The sequence below is a fragment of the Rosa rugosa genome, chromosome 7 (genome assembly GCF_958449725.1).
Source record: "Rosa rugosa chromosome 7, drRosRugo1.1, whole genome shotgun sequence".
Taxonomy (NCBI): domain Eukaryota; kingdom Viridiplantae; phylum Streptophyta; class Magnoliopsida; order Rosales; family Rosaceae; genus Rosa; species Rosa rugosa.
The window spans coordinates 25804494-25827804 of NC_084826.1; the positions used below are offsets into that span (position 1 = coordinate 25804494).

General features: G+C 37.4%; 1 pseudogene; it reads left to right on the forward strand.

Moving 5' to 3' along the window:
• Positions 1-14196: 14196 nt before the first annotated feature.
• Positions 14197-15228, forward strand: LOC133723112 (glucan endo-1,3-beta-glucosidase, acidic-like; annotated as a pseudogene).
• The last annotated feature ends 8083 nt before the right edge of the window (positions 15229-23311 follow it).

The following is a 23311-nucleotide window of genomic DNA, read 5'->3' on the forward strand; positions in this document are numbered from 1 at the left end:
TAAAGACTAGGAAATAAGTTTAACTGGGAATCCCAAAAGTTAGCCCTAAAGGCTAAAACCACATGTCATTTCATCTGCTTTCGATTAGCTATAGTAAATCTGTTTACCGGCCTATCCAATAATCGTGGAAAAGTTTGTGAAACTGCTTAGTACGATCCAATAATTCGAATATTCGTGAACTGTATAATGTGCTAATTGTTGGTAACATTGCTATATTAATAGGAAAATTAAGAAATTATTTATGCAAATAATATACTAAATTGAATGCATAAATCTAAACAATCCAAAACGAATAAAAGTTAGGAAACCTTAAATAATATGGTTGAGTCTAGAACTTGGTTTTATGTCCTTAAGACGGAATCACCGCCTCATTGGTGCTTAAAGGTTTCAATGGCAAACGTCTCCCAGGATACAACGACCTTCTTCTTATGGTAATAGCACTCCAAACCTCAAGAACAGCAAAATTAGATTGTGTATGAACTCTCTCTTGAAAAGACTCAATTGGTTTTATCACACTAGGAAAGACTCATATATAAAAGGAGAGGAGGAAAGATGAATTCAAGAAGTGATCTTCAGAAGATGGTGTAGCAAGTGTTTTATAGATGTAAGGTGACTTTTGAAGAGATATGACTTTTCACCAAAAATACCTTTTGTGAACTCTCACGCCCCGAATTTCGAATAAAGAAATTGGAATCCGAAACGTGATAACTCAACGAAACACCCAAAAACATAGAATTTTTTTTCCAATTAAGTTAAACAATAAACGAATTGAAACCACAAAGGTTAATACAGACTCAATCACTAGAGTCAAATATCAAATCACCAAGTGTTTACATAAGCTCGGAAGTATCAAGGTAAATGTAAACGCTCACTAAGAGCATACTACAAACAGCAGTAAATAAAATAAACAAAATAGGTTTTAAACCTAAAACTGCTATGTCAACGAGCTACGACCTAAATCTTGGTTACCCTGACCTGTAGGTAAAACCCTTAAACCATGGAATAGTGCACCGGGTTTCAACAACAAACCTGGTAAGCTTTTTAAGCTTGTATGAGTAAACTCAAATAAAATGACTCACATCACGCATGCTTAAAATTTCTCAACTCATGAGATAAATCAAAGCAACAATATTTAACTCCACAAAACATAACCAAACATACAATCACACTAGGTAGAAATTAGTAATCATTGCATAGAAATTAGTTCAGGAGATCACCCAAAATCACATAATTCAAATCATAGCAACTCCTGCACATAGTTTAGTTCAGGAGATCGATTACATTAAAATCAAACGACTCAAAGTAAAACATAAATCAATTATGAAATCAAACAATTTAAATGAAACATAAATCACCATTTCAACTCCATTAAAACGATCCCACAAAATGACTCGTTTTCAAAACTCGACAAACTTACCTCTTAAGGGTAACATACATCACTAAAGTGACAAAATCATATAAATTTCAACGCACAATTTAATATGAAATCAAGTCTCTCCTTGGACAATTAAAAGAAGGATACACCTCAAACTCTCTTTTAAAAATACGTACTCATGAGTCGCAAGTAACCTGCTTGTTATCCCCATGACATACAATGACAGACAAACTAGAGCTCTAATTGAATCATAACCATACCCCGACCAAGGGCAGGGTTCTGATAACCCACCATCATTCACTACTGTGGCCCTCGGTACAAAGACCAAAACATTTGAAAAATCTCTCAAGACTCAAATTGTTAAACAACCTCAACACTTTCCAAAACAATAAACTCGATTGCAACAAATATTGTTTTCAAAGCTCAACTCCCATCTCCAAAAATAATAAAGAAATCAATTTCAAAATATTGTTTTCACACCACAAACCACCAACACAATTTAACAAGTAAAACTCTCAATTACGAAATGTCAATAATATAATTGTTTCCATTCAAAAGAACCAAACTCATTCATTTTCTTAGAAAATTAAATCACAATAATAGCAACATCGAATTCACAAAACAAGTTAATTCCACCTCATTAAACAACTGCATCAATATATATTCCACGTATATATATATATCAGTGTTCTAAAAAACGGCCGCCCAGGCCGCCTAGGTGTTGGGCGGCGGGAGACCGAGGCAAGTATTGGCTAAACGGAGCTGTTAGGCGGAATGGATTTAGGCGGTCCCTTAGGCGGCCTGGGCTTCCGTCTGGGTAGCTGGGCGGCTGGGAGAGTTTCAATTTCTTTTTCTTTCTTTTTTCGCGACACCGAAACCCCAAATCAACAAGTATTAAGATGGCAGCTCGATCCCCACAACTCGAGCTGTGGAAATCAATTGGAAATCAACATAGTATTATCTAATCTGCTAAACGCCTAAACCATTCGATCCCCACAACTCGTATTCGCTCTCCCCCACCAAGCCACCGCGTCTCTGCACCACTCCTCTACCGCAGCTCCACCGAGCCTCTGCTCCACCGCTTTATCTCGGCCTCAAACTCCCTTTGCTCCCCTCGAGCCACCGCAGCTTCCCCCCAAGCCACCCCCAACTTCCCCTTAAATCAAGATCTTGAAATATGAGAATTGAAACCTTGTTTTTGTGAAGTAATTCACGAGGTGATTGAACAATGAAGAGAAATATGAGACTGTGGAGGGTGGTGGCTACTGGTTTTGGGCAAGAGAGGAAGAAAAGATGACAATGAACATTGCTGAGAGAGAGAGAGAGAGAGAGAGAGAGAGAGAGGATAAATGTGCAAGTGGCTGCATAATTAGAAGAATAATTGAATATTGAAATTTTGAATATGTTAGGTGGCGTGTAAGGCTTCCATGTTTCCTATACAAATTATATAAATATTTGTTGGAGAATGGAGACAGAGAGGAGAGAGGGGGAGTGGGAGGGACAGAGGTAACTTTTATGTTTAGTCTTTCATGTATTCTCTTTTTGACGGAGAATACTCTTCCCTATGTTCCCTCTTTTAATTCACTAGTTTTGTTTGTGGGCATGGAAACTTGGAATAAAATATAATTTTATTGAATATCTTATTAGTTATAAGTTATAATAAGTATTCATATATTAGGCTATATATACTCGTGTGTGTGTGTGTATATATATATATATATATATTTATATATATATATATTTTTATGATATAAAAATAAATAAAAATTTTAAAATACAAAACCGCCTAAGCGCCGCCTAGACTCCCGCCTAGGCGCCTGGGCGCTCCTCCCCAGCCCACCGCCCGATTAGCGCCTAGCGATTTTTCGAACCTTGATATATATATATATATATACACACACACACACACATAGTCATCCGCTGAGGAATGATACTAATACCAACTATAGTCCACGATCACAAAACTAGAGAAAATCATTTTTATACTTGAAAACTCATTTTACATACCTGTGAACCGCAGTCTTGTGAACAGTAGTCGATTGAGTTCATATTATTTAAAACAAATATTCATTTCCGAAAACGATTTACAATTTATCACATAATTTCGAATAATAACTAATTCTGTTCGTAAATGAACCATGTGAGATTTACTCACCTCTAAATCCCGCTACATCTTCTCTTACAGCAGAGATAAGGTATCGAATACGCTCCATCAATCACCTAAGTAATATACGTCACAACTTAGTACACAAATAAAAAGTGATTAAGTTTCGAACCCCCATTTGAATTAAAACCTTGAAAGTAACGCCAATCGAGGAAAAACTTCGCCCAAGACCACCTAAGGTCTCCAGAATACTTATACGATCAATATATCAAAACTACAAGTCGATTGAATAGCCAAATCCTCACGGATCAAAAACCGATCGAATCAAAAACCCTAAAATCCATAACATAATGTACAATCTCCAAAAATTACTTATTTTATATCGAAATACTCGTATCGACGAGTAGATCAAAATCAGGAACAAAACCTATCCTTGAAGTGGTCGGAAGCCACCGCCAAGCGCCGCCGTCCACCTTCGAATTGGGTAGTGGAACCTATGCTAATCTCTTCCTAACAATATGCCCAATAACATTCACAACTAGCACAAAGTCTAAATCAAAGCGAATAAGCCGGAAATTACATAAACAGTAGATAGATTGGAGATTTTCACCATTTTTTGATTTGGCTTAGTTCTCCATCCATGCTTCTTTTCTGTTAAAACCACTTAAGGAGCATGATCAGCATCTCCTGGGGATTCTAGAATGGCTAGCGGCTCGATCTAAAGTGGCTGGAGGAGGGAGAACTTGCTGTTGACCAAAAATTGAGATCGGATTGAGTTTTCATTCCACTACCGCGTAGATGCAGAGAAGGGAGGAGAAGCTACCACAGATCGCTGGAGGACTTCAAGGCAAGACAATCAAGACCGGTGGAGAGGCCTATGGTGGTGTAGAATCGCTGTAAATCTGTATATAATTAGGATTTTATTTAATTAGGATATCCTGTATTTATGGAAAGATTGTTTCTTATTAGAGTTATACTACTCCTTTGTACTTGTATATATACCCTCATTGTGGGATGAATAGAATCATCAAATTAACCTTGAATTGAAGTATTCTTTTCTACTTGGTATCAAAGCCAGGTTCAATCCTTTGAACTTGCACTACATCCTTTGAATCCTGAAGAACACCACAAACCAATGCGTACCACCACCATTGAATTCCAAACCACCATCACCCTACCTTTTTTCAAAAAAAAAAAAAAAAAAAAAATTCAGATCCATCTTGAAACCCTAGAAAACCCAATCCTGCAAAAATCCTGAATTCCTTAATGGCCGGACCTGTAATTGAAGGCGAACAGTCAAACCCGAGAAGGCAATGGTGCCATCCTCACAAGTCATCCATCACCACTACACCACCCAACAAGACAACTCTGCGTTCCCAACAAGTGTTGTCTTGAATGAATCCAACTAGACCATATGGGTTCCTCTCATGCGGATGCGCATTGGAGCACAAGGGAAGGTTGGTTATCTGACCGGAGTGAAGGCTGAACCCGCCATAAATTCTGTAGAGTATGAAGCTTGGGCCACGGACAATGAAAAGATGAAAAGTTGGCTCATTGACTCCATGGAGTCCTCTCTTATGAACATGTATATTTGTCTCCCTACTGCAAAAGATATTTGGGAAGCTGTAGAGAAAAATTTTTATGATGATTCTGATGAAACCCGGATCTTTGAATTGAACAATAAGTGTTTTGAAGCAAAGAAAAATGGACGGCCTATTCCTACCTACTATAATGAGTTAGTGGCGATGTTCCAGGAGATTGATCAAATGGTGGCCTCTCAGAATGATAATGTTGCAGCTGTAGTTCAAGAGACCTCAGCGATGTCTCGGATGCATGTTACTTGACCTAGAGTATGATCAGGTGCATGGAGAAATCCTGCGCAAGGAACCTAAATTCTCTTTGGAGCAGAGCTATGCTTACATTCGCAAGGTGCAATAAGAGAAACAGGCTATGGGGCATTCGATACCTACCGAATCTTCTATTATGGCTGTCCAACGCAAACCAGGTCCTCCTCCAGGCTTCTCACATCGTCCCTCTAGGTAAACCAAAATGCAACATGGGAGCTAGTACCTATGCTGGTTGGAAAGAAGACTGTAGGATGTCGTTGGGTATTTACTGTGAAGCTTAATGCAGATGGAACTATTAATAGATACAAGGCGAGGTTGGTTGCTAAAGGATATACACAACGCTATGGGAATGATTATGAGGAGAATTTTGCACCTGTGGCAAAGATTAATGCTGTCCGGATTCTAATCTCACTTGCAGCAAATAAAGATTGGCCCTTGCACCAGTTTGATGTGAAGAATGCATTTCTTAATGGGAATTTAGAGGAAGAAGTGTACATGGATGTGCCCCCAGGTGTTAAGAATTACCCAGGTGACATTGGCAAGGTGTGTAAATTGAAGAAGTCTTTGTATGGCCTGAAGTAGTCTCCAAGTGCTTGGTTTGGAAGATTTTCAAAGTCCATGAAAGCCTTTGGATACAGACAGAGCAATTCTGACCATACCTTGTTCATCAAGTGCAAGAGTGGTAAGATTACATCTCTTATTGTGTATGTTGATGACATGATTGTTACAGGGGATGATCCAAAAGAGATAAATGAATTGCAAAAGTATTTGTCAAAGGAGTTTGAAATGAAGGATCTGGGACAACTGAAGTATTTTTTGGGTATTGAAGTTGCAAGGTCTAAGAAGGGGATTTCACTTTCACAGACGAAATATGTTCTTGATTTACTTGCTGAAACGGGGATGCTGGACTGCAGACCCATCAAGACACCCATTGAGATGAATCACAGACTTGCTATCTATCTTGATCAAGTTCCAACTGATAAAGGGCGGTGAAGGTTGATTTATCTTTCACATACTAGACCTGATATTACTTATGCTGTAAGTGTTGTTAGTCAATTTATGCATTGTCCTAGTGAAGAGCATATGGATGCAGTCTTTCCTATTTTGAAGTACTTAAAGATGGCGCCAGGTAAAGGGTTACGGTTTCAGAAAAAAAGATGAATTGGAAGTTGTTGGGTACACAGATCCAGATTGGGCTGGTGATAAAACTGACAGACGTTTTACATCTAGGTACTTCACTTTTGTTGGAGGGAACCTTGTCACTTGGCGTAGTAAAAAGCATAAAGTTGTTGCCAGATCAAGTGCAGAAGCTGAGTTCCGAGGTATGGCACACGGAGTCTGTGAAATGTTGTGGATTCGTAATGTCTTGAAAAACCTGGGATACAAGCTAAAAAGCCTATGGATTTGCATTGTGATAATACAGCTGCCATTGAGATTGCACATAATCCAATTTAGCATGATAGAACAAAGCATGTGGAGGTTGACCGTCATTTTATTAAAGAAAATCTTGACAGAAAGGTTGTTCGCTTTCCATTTGTAAACTCAGAAGAGCAATTAGCTGATGTTCTTACTAAAGGAGTGTCCAGGAAGGTATTTGACAGCTCAGTTGACAAGGGCATGATAGATATCTATGCACCAACTTGAGGGGGAGTGTAGAATCGCTGTAAATCTATATGTAATTAGGATTTTATTTAATTAGGATATCCTATATTTATGGAAAGATTGTTTCCTATTAGAGTTAGACTACTCCTTTGTACTTGTATATATACCCTCATTGTGGGATGAATAGAATCATCAAATTAACACTGAATTGAAGTATTCTTTTCTACTGGACAGCAAAGAAATCGCCAGACGAAGTTTTGAGGCTATTTCCAGTGTCGGGAGGAAGAGAGAGAAAAAGGGATCTGTATTTTCCTTTTTTGGAAAAATTAGGGTTTTCTGAAAAATTCGCCAAATTTTTCTATTTGTCCCAAAATGGAAACTTTTTTTCGAAAGCCATAACTTCCTCATACGAACTCCGATTTTTGCATTTTGTTACTTCTGTATGTCCACGAAATCGTATCGATGCGCTCTACAATTTCTGTGAAGTAAGTTTTCATAGAATCCTAACATATAAAAAGTCAACCCCTGAAACAAAGCATTCTGAACGAATAATTATTCGAAATAATTTCCGCTCCACCCTTGAACAGTGAAATGGTATCAATGAACACTTTAATGATTCCCGAAACCATTAGGAATTAATAGCTAATTTTCGGGGTATTACATGAAAAGTCATGACTTCTCATTGTATAATCATTTACATTTATTAAACTTCACACATTTTCACTAAATTATTCATACACAAATTATGAAAATTAATAATTTAATATTAAATTTTCCAACACTATAATTCTACAAAGCGGAGACTTACAAGAAGATCACCATTCGTCCACAAAAATCATATTGACAGCATCACTTGCCTTTTTGCAAAAAAAAAATCTAGTAGTACTACTGCAACCTTACTATGTTTTGTACTCTTTTGTGGAATCAATTCATAAAGTTCCATAGCGTTATTGACTTGCATTCCCCTCCATACATAAGTGAACTAATTACATTTCTCGATATTACCATTCTGATCAAACAAAGGGATTGGAAGCCTAGCGGGACAATAAGCTTATCGTATCAATTCTGAGCAAGCAAGAATCTTGTAGGCATGTCATTTCAAAGCAATAATTCAAGTCCTAGTCTAGAGTGTTGTCATGGAACAAAAGTTTAGGTCTATGGAAATTCAAGACTCAAATTTCAAACTGTACTGATACTACAGAAAATATTCTTCACCTTACAAAGGTAAGAAATTAATAATGTAATTAATAAATTGCAAAATTCAATTAACAGAAAGTCTGTTTATCGGTCTATAATCTATATATATATATATATATACACACAGGGTGGTGCTATTCACACACCCATTTTCTCTATTCACACACCTCTTCTATTTTTCTATTACTTTAATTCAATTATTTTTTACAAATTACCCTAACTACCCTCCATTGTAATTATTTTTCTTTTTTCTTTTTCTTTATTTAGCAAGTCAATCATGAATCAAACATCATTGTGCAATAAATCAATTTTCTTCTACCTACAAATGAAGGAAAAATAATACGTTTATTAAGTGGAATGACCTGTATTATTAGATGAGGAATATGTTTCCCAGGTAATTACGTTCATCCAACTAAATCTAAATTGCAAAGTTTGTCCTCGTATAAGGAGAAGGGGTAAGACGCATGCTTTACTATCTTGTTGTCTCCGGTACCAATATTGCACCTAGCTAACTTACTAGAATTTCTCGTTTCTTATAGATTGACAATAAGCTATCTTCAAACACAGTCTACAAATTTAAGAAACTTCTATGTACCAAAAGAAAATGGAGTATAGTTCAAAATTAATCGTTTAAATAAGACTAACTTGAGAGGCTAAACAAATGTAGACACACACATAATCAATGGTAGGAACTCTTAATATAATGTATTTTAGATAATTGTATTGAAATAATACTCACACATAAATAATAAGAATGTATTATGAAAGGTTGATGACAAACTTTGAGCTAAAATGATGTAGGCGCCATTCCATGATTTCACATTTTGATTTTTAATGCTGCACTCAGACGACAGTTGGTAAGGTTTGTGTTGTGTGAATAACTATGCAAATTTTTAGCTAGGTTTAATTGCCATCGTGTCCAAAAGAAAGGAAGAAAAAGAAAGCCTTCCTCTCGACACTTGACGCTCGACGCTCAGCTCTCTCTCGACCCTAACCGAAATCTTTGTCCTCTCTTAAACCTAGAAACCCAGCTCTCTTGCAAAACCATCTCGATCTCAGTCCTCTTCTTCATAGATTGAAAATTCTAAACAAAGCTGGACAAAAAACCCATCTCTCTTTCGAACCCTTTTCCGGCGAATGGATTCAATTTCAAGGTTTGTACTCCGCTCCTTATTCTCATCCTCCGCCTCAGCCTCTTCTCCGGCGCCGTCACCATCCTCAACAGCCTGAGCCTCCTCCTAGTTTTGGTTTTTCTCCGCCTCGATTGGTGCCTCTGGCTCAGTGACTTGGTGTTCCTGTACTCTAAAAGTGGCGTCGTTTGGGTCCTATCTTGAAATAGAAGACCCCCGTCGTCTACAGGCATTGCTTCCCAACTTTTCTTCTTCCTTCTTCCTTTCACTCTCATTCTTGGCTTCGCCGCTCACCCTGCTGAATCTAACGGCCAGGTGAGAATAGTATTTTCTCTCTGAGTGTTTGAATCACTGCTGATGGCGCCACAATACTAGTAATTAATTTTTGATCGATCAATCCCTTTGCGGTTCATGTTTGCGGAATTCGGATTCTGGGTTTTACTATTTGGGTTCTAGAGATCGAGTTAGGAATCGATTTGGTTGTTTCAAATTGTTTTGGTATCTTTAAAAGTTACGTATTTCTAAGAAATGGTTTTTTCTTGTTGCAGACTAAGAGAACGAAGAAGAAGGTATAGTCAAAACATACAGTTCGATCTAAATGCCTTTGTTCTGTTCTATGTGATGGCGTCTATATAATTTGAGATTTACCAACCCAGTTAAGGAGTGGTGATCAACACAAGGCATCTTATTAAAAACTGATATGCAGGACCGATCGCTCATTTAAGAATCAGATTTGGAGTTCTGAAAGCTTAAGTGATCTTTTTGAGCAAATGAGGCAGATTAGGTACTTTCTTGCTAAACCATATTCTTATTCACTTTTATTAAGTATAAAGATCTTCATCTTTCTATTTTGACCGGTTTCATGTCCGTTTGCTTTATTGTCCTGAAAATTATATCAATGTTTTCTGCAAGTTAAGGATTTGGGGAAAACCTAATTGTGTTGTACAAGTTTGCTGCCATATTACTCATTCTGTCCATTTATGCGTAAGGTTGAACAAGTCGCGGCCACGAAACTAGTCAAGGTATTTGATATTGGGTTATCAATTGAGAGTAATTTTAGGTTTTGTTTGTTTAATTTAGTATGGGTCTAGGGTTCATTGATATAATTTGATTTGGTTCTTAGTTATTGTTGATTGATTATGAAAAGGTTTGTCTTTCCCTTTCTATAGGGAGAAAACAGGGCAAAGACTTCATATTAGAATTGGTTACTAATATCTGGGATATATAAAGTGTAAATCTTGCCAAACAAGATGAGTAAACAACTACGCTGGAACCTTTTGTCATCTTTGTTTATCTATTCTTTTGCTTTCATAGGTATATTAATGTGTTTACTGAGTTATTGGGTTGATCGTTCAATGTTTATGTTTTTAACAGTGAGAATGCTCAGGGAAGAACTACAGCTTCTGTAAGAGCCTGCACAAAGGTACTTACTATATTCATATCCTGATACAGTTGGAAAAGAGTTCATTTTGAAGTAAGGAATTCATGCATTGCACGATGTTTGATATTAAGATTCTATTAGTTAGACACCATTATACATCATAAGTGGGTTCGATAGCTAGGTGCTATTTGATTGTGCTTTGAATTGTCTAGTCATTTAATTCGTCATCATCAATTATATTCAAACATGTTCCTTTACATTGTTTTTTTTTTAATGATATTCTGCACATAAATCTGGACACTAACCTTCCTTCTGCCTAGAGTTATCTTTGCTCCTGTCTGAGCACAATACCAGCTGAGGCTGCCTATCGGAAGGTATTCGTCAGAGTTTGCTTTTGTTTTCATACAATGGTTTATTTGCTGGCCTATGATTTTAAAATGCAATACATTTTATCATGTCAAGAATTCAGAGCTTGCCATGTTCTCTTTGATGTTTTATTCATTATAGATCAGAAGCTTTGCTGCAGTTTTTATTGATTAATTTGCTTATGTGTTTTCATGTTTAATAACTATTATTTGGGGTGTGTGTGTATATATAGCTATTCTTTTGTAATCTTCCATATTGCTAATTTGCTAATCAGTTAATATGGTTAAGTATATAGGAATTCCATTGTTAATCATTGTGGATGTTTTGTTAAATATTATGAGTTCTAACAAAATTTATAATGTTACTGGTAATTTGTCGTTTGTCAGTGTCCTTGCACTTTCATAGTTTACATTTGGTTACTGGTTACTTGCTAATTCACTTGTCAAGCATCATTCTTATGAAATAAAATTTATCATTCACTGAAATTCAATGGTTGTTGTTAATTATCACCATGTGCATTTGAAATATCTGTGTCAATAGGCAAGTCTCAATAGTACTAACTAAGAAAACTCAAAATCCCTACAAAACCCTACCCGAAATGGGATACCCCTTTGGGGCCCAAATCTTGCTGCGCTAGCTTTCATGAGTTTCACTCTCTATTATTGGTATATTCTTGATTAAATCTTATTTTATCTTGCAGTTGTTTTGGAGCAACTTATATTCTGTTTCATTCTCATAATACTTTTTCTATGAGAGAACTTGTCAAGACTTCCTTCCATCACTTTTGTTACTCCATGAACAAGAGGAATTTGTCATTGTGAATGCTTGATAGTCTAGAAGGTATGGTCTAAAAGATTTTGGTTAACTATGCCATATATGTCTTTAATGGTTGGAATATTACTAATGAAAGTTCGGTAGTTCTCTATTTGATGCTCATCTTTGTCCCATCTAGTCGGAAACATACAATGGGTTTAGACTTCAATACCTCCATTTTGTATCTACAGTTTCTCTTTTTTTTTTTTTTTATGTTAATTTCAATCTTTTTTGAATCTATAGTTAGGCCTATCAAATACCCTGCATTCTATGAGGTAATAATTGTTTTTACTGCATTTTTTCAATCATTGATGATCTCTCTTTTTCATGTATTTGTGTTCATTGTTAGCATTATTTCAAACATTTCATGATTTCTCTCACCCTTTCTTAAGAGTTGTGTGCTTGGCATTTTTTTTTCCTTAATTGATTTTTGTAAACTGCATCTATTCTTATTAGAAGCTTAATGATTTGTATAATGGTTAGTGCTTAAAGTCATAACATGCTACTTATGCTTGCAAAGATAATAAGGTGTTGCCTTAAAGCCTATAATTATACAGCATGTATTTTTTTTTTTTCTATTTAGAATTGCAAATCTCACAAAACTATCCTAAGCTAGGATTGCATATCATTGTTAAGGTTGGCTCTGTTCTATCCTTAGCTAAATGTCGTTTTTGTTGTCCTTGAGAGAAAGAACATGCCCATTTTGTATCTAGAGTCATGAGTCATGTACTCATGTGGTAATGGTGGAAATCAATGTATTTATATTGTGATTTCTAGACTTTGCTGGTTTTGGTTTCACTTGAACTTTTTGTTCTTTGCTGTTAATTTCCTGCATTTTCGTTTTCACTACTCTTTCATCACATTCCCATGCAACTTTGTATTATCTTTCTTCTGCAACCATTGAATCATGTTATGCCTAATGCAGGCATTGTCAAATTTTATCAAATCACTAAACAAGTTTTCATCTTGCAGGCCAATTGGGGGAGTGAGACATTTCAAGTTTTGTTGAAGCCAAAGGCAGTTGAAGGCTAAGAGAGCTATTGAGGATATGAATGTTTTTTAATTCTTGTGTAGGTAACTAGGAATGCTCTGATTTAGTGCATTATCTAGTTACTTGAATGTATGAATGCTTGAATAATGGTACTTGAATGATATGGATTAGAGTATTGTTTATCTAGTAATATATCTAGCATTATTTCTGGACAAACATTTATATTGATATTCTTTTTGTTGTCCAAGGTTTAGTCATACAACACAATACAAGACAATGTGTTGTATGACTGTAAAAGAGTTCAGAATTGAGGCTTCTCCTACAACAATCACTTGTTGTTACCCAATTTGATTACAATATTCACACCATAGCTAACCAAATATAGCTGTTGTGTGAACTAACAACCAACAACAAAAGAAAACAAAATTATGTTGTGTGAGATTCATAACACACAACAGAAATAAAATGATCTCTGTTGTCTGAATAATCAACAGACAATGGTGATAATTTCACTTCAGTTGTGTGATACTTACCTCAGACAACAAAAAATCAGTTATATCTGTTGTCTGTTATTAGTCTCAGACAACAAAGAATGAGTTATACCTGTTGTGTGTTATGAATCTCACACAACGGCGAATTCCTTCTTCTGTTGTCTGAATGTACCGACACATCCCCGGGCATGCCATGCCAAGCACATGCCTGGGCAGAATTCACACAACGGAAACAAGTATTCTATTGAGCAAAGTATTGTCACACAACGGTGAAATCACCGTTGTCTGATTTTTCAATCACACAACACTCACTTAGACCACAGTCAGTTTGTTCATCACACAACAGAAAATCACCGTCCTCTGATGACCTTTTTGTAGTAGTGACTGTAGTAGAATGCATGTGCTGGAATGGAGAAGCCTACGGAGGAGACTTAGGAGAAGACCAGCATTAATAATTCCTCTATAAAAATCATTGACAGACATGAATAATTGTATATAAGTACGACTTGGCTTTGCATGTGCAAGAAAAATCCAGTAGCACTATTTACTATTGTAACTGTATATGCTAGGTAATAGTAATGTGTTTGTATCTTTTGTGGAATTAGCTAGCTAGCTAGCTTTTTTTTTTTTTTTGGTCAAAATCCAGAGAAGCTGTTGACCGACTCTCAAAACTGCAGAGAGTTTGGGGCAGAGGGTGTACTCGAAATTAGCTAGCTAGCTAGTAATATGCATGTTTGTATTCTTTTGTGGAGTTAGCTAGCTAGCCTGTTATCTAGTCAACATTCCTCTGTATGAATTAGTGAATCACTCGATCTATAAAGATGGCACCTGTAACTCACAAGTCGGGGAAGCATTACACTTAATTGCTTCTTTTCTTAGCTTAATTACTTCACTGTACAATGGCAAAGGCCAATATACTTGCCAAAAGCCCTTCCATGCTTTCAAAAATCCTACTTTTTGGTATACTAGTAATGGCTCACATAGCAGCAACTACAGGTCTCTCTCTCTCTCTCTCTCTCTCTCATATATATATATATATATATATATATATACACACACACACACCCCTGTTTTATGTTCTTCACGTTGCGGAATTCGCAATCACTAAATAGTATATCTTTCATTGAATCTGATGCAGGTTCCAAGATTAATTGGTGTTTGTTATGGAACATTGGGAAACGACTTACTGCCAGCACAGGAAGTAATATCTATGTTCGACCAGTATAGAATTCAGAAAATCCGTCTCTATGATCCTAACCAAGGAGCCCCTTAGAGGCTCCAACATCGAGGTCATGCTTGGTGTTGAAAATGAACGCCTTCAAGACATTTCTTCTAGCCAAGACAAGGCTAATTCCTGGGTCCAAAGTAACCAATCTCCACTGCTCGTTAATCTATACACTTATTTTACTTACAATCAAAACAGTCAGATTAATATCGAGTATGCTCTTTTTACATCTCCATCACCTGTAGTGCATGATGGCCAGCTTGGGTATCAAAACCTGTTTGATGCTATTCTCGATACAGTTTACTCGGCACTAGAGAGAGCTGCAGCGATTCCTTGGGAATCGTTGTATCGGAGTCTGGTTGGCCCTCTTCCGGTGGGGATGGAGAAGTGACTACAATTGAGAATGCAATAATTTACAACTCCAATTTGATCAATCATGTGAAGGCTAATGGGACTCCAAAGAAACCTGGAAGCACTATAGAGGCTTATGTGTTTGCCATGTTTAATGAGAATCAAAAGAAAGGTCCACAGACTGAGAGACATTGGGGGCTCTTCTACCCAACCAAACAGCCTAAATATATCTCACATCGATTTCAATTAAGCCAAAATTCTAGTGCTTTCTGGAATCATGGGTACTCTTCTTATGTAATTCAATAACTATAATAAAAAGGCCAACTAGTAGCAATGATAGATCTTTTATCATTTATGGCCATGCCAGTGTATAAATCCAGATTAATGCGGAATTGTGGATGACATGTTCTAGCTCTAAGAGAATCATTGGAGATGGAGTCAAAATGTCTATGTCAAATTTGAATTTGAAGGTTGAGGTGGCAATTGTCAATTTTGACATACTTCTACTCCAGTAGATATGTTTAATTTAAATATTATTTTATTATTTTTTAAGATTATTTTTTTTGAAATAGAAGTTGAATTCATTAGATCAACAGCAAAAAGGCTGAAGTCTACCCAAACTTACATAAGAAATCCGACAAGAAAATCCAGAGTAACCTAGCTAAGCTAAAGCAAACCTTTAAAGATCATTGGGTCGCTCACATTTAAGCGAGCCTATACAAGAATGAAAAAACCTCGCCTCCTACGGAAAATAAATCATTCAACTAGCCCTCACTTGCCAATCACGCAATTGTGGTACAAGCAAGAGACTAGAAACGTCATAGAAGACTCATAAAAGTTAATCCAACCTTACACACCCTAAAACATTAGGGTCCCAATTGCCTTGACCCGAGTCCAAGCCCATAGGCCCAAGCCCAAGTCCAGTCTTGTCTAGCAGAAAGAAAATCAAACTGGCCCATTATCCTAAGATTGAGCCCAGGCCCAAACCCAAGCCAGCAGAATAGGAGCCGCATCTTGTTCCTTTGCCTCTGCCGCCGCCATGTCCTCCGGTGGCAAGCCCCTCTACCACAACTCTGGTGGCCGGCTGTTCCAATAGTGCAACACCATCAATCCTGGTGCCTCTTTGCTACACGTAACAGAGAATCAAGTACCCGCCCGGAATCAAGAAGAAGATACCCGAGCCTACATTGAGAACCTGCTGGAAAAGGAATCCCCGCCGCTCTGAAGATCCACACGTTCGAGAGGGCTCCGCCGCTGTGCTAAGTCCAGAAACCGCCGAGCCCTTCACCGGAAGCACCACCATGATCAACTGCTCAGATCCCCATCTACACCAACCCAGAGCCCGATTGGAACAATCAGGAACCACACCGCCGCCGCCGAACCAGACCCGATCCAAGCCCAATCCCGCACTGTTGCCCCACCGTCGCCGCAGCCTAGAGCACGCCGCAGCCTTGCCTGGTATGGGGACTGAAGGTTCACTGCCGCCAGCAACACAAAACCTAGGTTTCGTAAAACCGAGGTCACTCCAAGAAAATCGGAGGCCTCTCTGGATTGTTTTCGTTGTACATTAACTCATCTCCCAATCAAAATCATTATTTTTTTTAAGAATATTTTATAACAAAGAGAAAAACGTTTTCTCTTTCTTCTCTATTTTCTTCTCGATCCTTCTGTTTCTAAGTTCCTTTTCTTCTTCTGCAGCTTTCTTCCTTCTGTTTAAATCTCCCCATTTCTTTCTCTCCTTTTCTTTCAAGAAACAATAACTCATGAATTCCCAAAACTTAAGGTCTAAAATCCTCAATTCCTTCAAAATATAATTACAAACTTGTCCCATGAAACCTCCATATCTCCCAAACATAGATGATCAGATGGCCAGATACTCTCAATGACTTAATCTCTATTTCTCTCCCTCTTTATTCCTCAAAATTGATCTCCCACCTCACCTTAATTTATACATACATCATCCTTTGGTTTTGCATATATAAATAACCTCTGATGCGCCCCGCCATCGGCGAAAAATGGTGACCTTTGCTGCTCCCAAACTGCTCGTCTTGGATGACGGGGTTTGATGCCCAACTCAGTGAAGACCCACTGAAGAACAATGGTGATGCCAAAATTGCAGATCTATTTTGCTTTGGGTTGGAAGAAGAGAGAGAGAGAGGCGGAGGGAAGTGGGAGAACGAGAGAGAAACAATAAAAAAAGAAAAGACAATTTCATTTGGCTCTGTCAAATTTGACAGTTTGAAACCAAATTTTCATTCATGGTGGCAATGACATATGGGTTGGAGGGTACTCTCATGTGTCATTTATAGTTGTTGGGCTTCCAAGTGGCAAATGACAATCCGTTGGAGATAGTCTAAGGACTTATCTAAGACTCGTGCCACTGTGGCGCTGTCACCTGTGGTGCCCTTCTTTTGGTCGGATTGTGGCTTGGGTGGTGTTTGTTTGGGCGTCGTCTTTCTTGCCTTCTGCTTGTCATGGTTCATGTTTGATGCTTTCTATCAATATATGCTTCTATCAGGATTCTGACTTTGGCTTGCATATAGAGTTTATTATTATTATTATTGTTTTTTTGGTCGCTAAAAGTAGCTAGATTGACCACTTCATATCAAAAGAAAATTTGAAAGAAACTTATGGCTATCACCCTCTGAGGTGTTTATTTATTTATTTATTTTTTAAAGAAGATATCACCGTTTGAATATATAACGTGAGAGAAAAGGAAATAAACACAGGGCTCCTTTCATTCAAGTCCTTGTTGCATAAGGAGATGAATGAAATACCACTTTGCAAGAACCCAAGATGTTAAGAAAGGGAGATCAATTTCCAGTCCCGGTATGAATTCCAGCTAGAAAACAGCTATAGCAACTGCACCACTGTCAGGTACAAGTATAAAACACCCTCCACAATGTTTCTAGGAATTAGGAAACAAGAAAAACCAAATCTCTAATTGCTTTCTTTTGCTCTATCTTCCTTCCCAAACCCCAAGGAAGACATGATGTTGGGGCGGGGAAAAGCTTCAAACTGTGAGTACTCAAAAAAGTTCAGTCGGGGCTCAAGTGCTTCAAAGAGGAAAGGTCTGCTATTTCTACGCAGTTACGGAGAGAGCTTGAGAAGCTAGATTACAAGGCACTAAACCTCAGGATCGAACAAGAACAACACATCAGAGACGAATCTTCAGTGTACACTTTCCCCAACAAGCAAGTTCTGCAAGCTCATCCTCATGCTCGTACTTCTTTTATATTGAAAGCAATGTCGTCAAAGAGACCTAGCTGAAGCAGTTTCAAATCTTGTCTTTAATTTGCTTCTTCAAGATTGAGATGCGGGGTGATTCCTAAGCTTGAGGAGATCAGGGACTAATTCAGAAAGCATTACGGGAGAGTTTTATAGAAATTTATAGAAACTGCTGTGAAATGGTTGCCTAGGAATCATTTTGTAAATCCTACCTTCCAGAAGAATATTCTTGCTCTCCTCCAAACTCAGTGGTTAAACCCTATTTCACTAGTTCTTCTTCTGCTTAGGCACTAGAGAGATCATCATCAGCAGAGAAAAAGGACGATGACAATATCGCAAGAATCAATTACAACTTATTACCTTCCTTTCTCCTAACCATGTCAACCCCAAATTGCCTTATTGGGATGATATATATACCAAGTTCAGTGCTCTCAAGAAGCCTAAGTATGTGAACCCGAAGTTGCCAGAATATGATAATATTATGGCCAAGTTTAATGATCTTAAGATCCTGAAGAATGAGAACACTCCTAATAACTACCAGCTGCAATTAGAGTTAGAGGATGATCATGACAATAATGATGATAGAGCAGTATTCGATTATTCATGGTTCTCTATTGAGAGCAGCTGCAATAATTTGATAAGCCCACCCCGATGTTATTAACGCAATCACCTAACATAATCGGAAGTAATAGGGTTTATAAGTGATAAACCTTAAAAGACATAGTTCTGGAATCCACCAGAGAGAGAGAGAGAGAGAGAGAAAAAACTCTCTAATTTTTATTAAATTTGATATGAAACATAGCATGATGAGGCTTCTATAGGCATCCAAATCATAATCTAATCATAGTTATAATGTAACAAGGAACCCTAAGAATCCAAATTAAAAAGGAAACTAAAAACTTAAAAATAAAAGAATCCTAAAACAAATGTAAAACTAGCCTAAAAATATTAAATCCCAAATCGGATAATTAAGATGATATTTTTTTGGCCTAAATCTATTAGGACTCACTAAAGTTAGTCGTGAAGATCTCGTCGTTCACATTCTAGAAAGATATCATGTATCTCAAACGGACATTCTGGCAAAAAGTTAATCAAATCTAATTCTCAATCAAGACCTGACTTTTTGCATGAGAAACCCGAAAAGTCCAATACCAAATCTTCTTGAATATTCCAATGGCTAGTAACCTCATTACGCATGAGTTACCTAGCTATTTTCCAATCAGTCTTCTTGATTCTACACCGCTTCTTACTTTTATGGTTTTCCGGCTAAACCGGGCCTATTCTTATCCTCCATCATTACCCCATATTGAATCCCTAGCTTGTTAATTAGATTGTATTGATATATAATTTTTTTTTTTTGAATATGAATTGATATTATTAGAAATCAAAGTCATGAAAACAGGCCAGAGTCTAACAGAACTTACATAAAAAAATCTGAAATAGACCGGATAACCTATCTAAGTCATACCTAAACTCATTAAGGACTAAAAGGACGCTCGCGAAAATAGCAAGCCAACAAACTAAGTAAGAATAATCTCGCTTTTCAAGGAAAAATCAATCGTCTAGGCTAAGCTGCCAACACTCAATTGTGGTACACATATCAACTAGATACATCTTAGAGAAGCATATAGAAAGCACTCCCACTTGAGAAGGCATGAGTTCAGAATGTCTATATTATAGAAACCCTAAGCAAGTACTTTCTCCTTCCCTTTAGGGTCAGAGCTAGTGCTTGCCTCAGGCTCATCAACATCCTACAACCTCAGCATCAAGTTGGTCTTCTTGCTCTTTGCCTTGTCTGGTTCTCCGTCGTCCTTTGCATTTTTTCCTTTTCCCACTATTCCATACGGCAACTTGTTCACACTGTCAATAGGGCGACCTCTCTTTTGCTTTGGTTGTTCAGTGTTGCCCCATCATTTTCTCTAAGTCGTTGCTGCTCTATGATAAGTGTGTCATTGTGTCATGGCTCTTCTAGTTCCCTAATCTGAACTTGCCTTAGATGGCAGTGCATGACTATCACAGATTAAGGAAGAAATGCTTATGCTATGTTGCTCGGTACTTGAGCCGTGAAAACAAGGGTTTAGTTATTTACCATAATCCTGTTGACGTTTGGGTTTGGTCCTTCAGTCCCACATAACACCATTAGGGCAGTGGGTTGCGCCACCACTCCAACCTGTGCATCATTGGCCTCTATCAGTTCCGGTCCTGAACAAGGAAGGCCGACGGTGACAAGGCCACATGTACTACATCGACCAAAAAGTTTGTCGTACCGGAACTGAATCATGAACAGTACCTCATCCTCCACCCAGAATTGGCGTCGGAACAGCAGGGGCTTCATATAGTCGATCTCGACCTTGATGCGTAGAACCCTGTTTCGAAAAGTCGGTCTATCAAGCTCCTTGAAGTCTCCGAGCGTGCTATCAGTGAGGCGCATAATGCACTCCAATCTGCCAGCGATATGCTTTGCAGTGTCATCCAGTGTGATAATGTCTTTAGGGGCACCTCTGCTACCTGACTAACACCTTTGTACTCTGCTAGGGCTATCGAAGCTTTGTTGTATTACCACGGCCTACCTTTCTAAACCCTAATAACATCAGTTGGGTCTGTGAATGAGAGTAAGACCCTATCATCTTCTCCAACCTCTTCGACACAAAGGTTGCCATTGATTCTCAATGTAGATCTGAACATGACAAGGAAAGAACTACGAGAAAACTCTCTTGCCGTAAGCAGCTTACCAACCAAGAAAACCTTTGGTTGTCTCAACCGCTTTGACAGACGCAGGTCCACAGACTTCTTCCCATTGGTCAAGGCTAGGGAGGAGGCAAGGCAGGTGACCATTGCATCAATCGCAGTCATTAATGGTTATAGAGAACTACGCAGTTGAATTAGAGGTGGCAAACGGGCCACAAAGCACGAGCACGGTACGGGCCCGGCACGCTTAAAAGCGGCCCGGCACGGCCCAAGCCCGTTAGTGGCCCGGCACGACCCGAGCACGTTAGAATAACGGGTCGGGCTGGGCCTAAGAATATTGGCCCATTGGCCCGGCCCAGCCCGAGCCCGTAATGGGCCCGGCACGGCCCGAGCACGACATATTGTGGGCCGGCCCGTTACAAACACAAAATTTCATTTTTTTAAAAAAAAAATATTAAAAAACTATAATGATGAGATTTGAATATGAGACCTTTTTATTTAAAATCTCATGACAATTCCACCAATACTTTATTTTATATTGTCAAAATAATGAAACAAAACATTATATCCTTGTTTTGACATAAGTATTTTTTCTAATATTTATTAATAAAGACTAATCTCATAATAATACAACTATAGAATGAAGAAAAGAATAATAGATACTAAATCTTCATTATATTATTAAAGATTAATCTCACAATAATATACTAAAAACAATATATTTTGAGTTTTTTTTCTTCTTTCTTTCTTATAGTGAAATATAAAAATTATTAGAAATCTAATCTTAAAAAGATAAGAATAAGAAAAACGTTGTAGAACTTAATTTATTTTAATTTTCTAAATAGTTAAATAAAATTAATTTCTATTTGTTCAAATTAAGATTCTAAAATTGTGTTTTATAGTGGGTAGGCACGAGCACGGCCCGTTATTGACCCGGCACGAGCACGGCCCGGTAAGATATGGGCTCGGGCATGGGCCGGGCCGGGCTTAATGTTTAAGTAAATGGGCCGGCACGAGCCCGGCACGATAATAAATGGGTCGGCCCAAGCACGGCACGAAGCACGACTAGGCCCGCTTAAAATGGGCCGGGCCGGCCCGTTTGCCATCTCTAAGTTGAATGATAGAAGAAGAGAGCGGTTGCGGCTTGAAAAATAGTATTGATATATCATGTTATGCTTTAGATTAAATGAAGGTTTAATTTATATAACAAATCCCTATTCATTAATATCTAAGCTGTCCAAGCTCAATATTTAGTTGCTGATCATTTAAGTTCACTTGTTCAACTCACAATATTTGGTCAGATTTTACTGGCCAGCATCCTTTGCCTGGAGATATAGTCCTCTTAAAGTTGAAAATGAACGTTTAATTATGATTTGACTCAATTTTATTTAACGATAAAATATTTTTTGTGTGTATGTAGAATAACTCAATTTGTTCAGCCACAGTTTCAACAGCAGTGTAAACCTTTAACTAGATTCATTTCCTTAATAAAAAACAGATCGCTTTTCCCAAACTCTAGATAATGTTTGTGTGGAAGAATAAGGAGATTACACAATAGAAAAAGTAACAAAACAACTTAAATGTGGGTGGTTCAATACAAATAGAATGGAGGCTGTTTGGGTAAAAACGCTGTAAAATAGTGGTTAGGTTGAGGATACTCTTCATGTGCCGAACAAATTAATAGTAGACCATATATGCATGCTACTCGGTTGTGGTATCAGAAACAGATTATCGATATTAAATCATATCTTGTTCACCAAGAATGGGCTTATGGGTGATACACGTATTGGACAATAATTAGGCCTTAGAACAAATAAGTAGGGGGTGAGTGATTTGTTTTTGAAACATATGGTCGATGTGAGAATTTGTTGAGAGAAAGCTCCAAGTTAGATCACATGTACGTAATGGATTGTGATGAGTCGCATTATAAATAAGTAGCAAAAGCAAAAGATTTAAACATGAAATATTTTGAATAAATCTCCAGCAAAAACAAGTGGTGTTAGCTCAGTAGTTAGAACACTTATGTACGAAGTTATGGGTTCGAGTCACCATGGGGGCAGGAGTGAAACCATTTGATCATCTTTTTAATAAGAAGAAAGAGAAAAAAAAAAGTGAACAAAACCAATTAACAACTAATTAACTTAACTCCTTCTGTGTTATAATTAAAACACAGTAGAGAGTGAGTGTTTTTTTTTTAATGGAGAAATCAAATTGAGAAGAAACTACAAACTAGAATTCTAGAAACTTGATTTGAAATTATATTCAGATAATATTTTAATAAAATTATGATCATACATATTCTCAAAGTTTCATATTATAATGATTAATCAAAATCTTTAGTTATATAATTGGACAATGATTTTATTTTATTTTACTTAATCAAAAATTTACTCTTGAGGCTAGGGGTAATGTATAAAAGAAGTAAAAACAAAAATTAAAAAAATTAATGTGTGGGGTGAAAAAAGTATATATGTAAGGTGAACATAAAATATGATAGAGTACGTAGCAATAGCCGCTCCTGA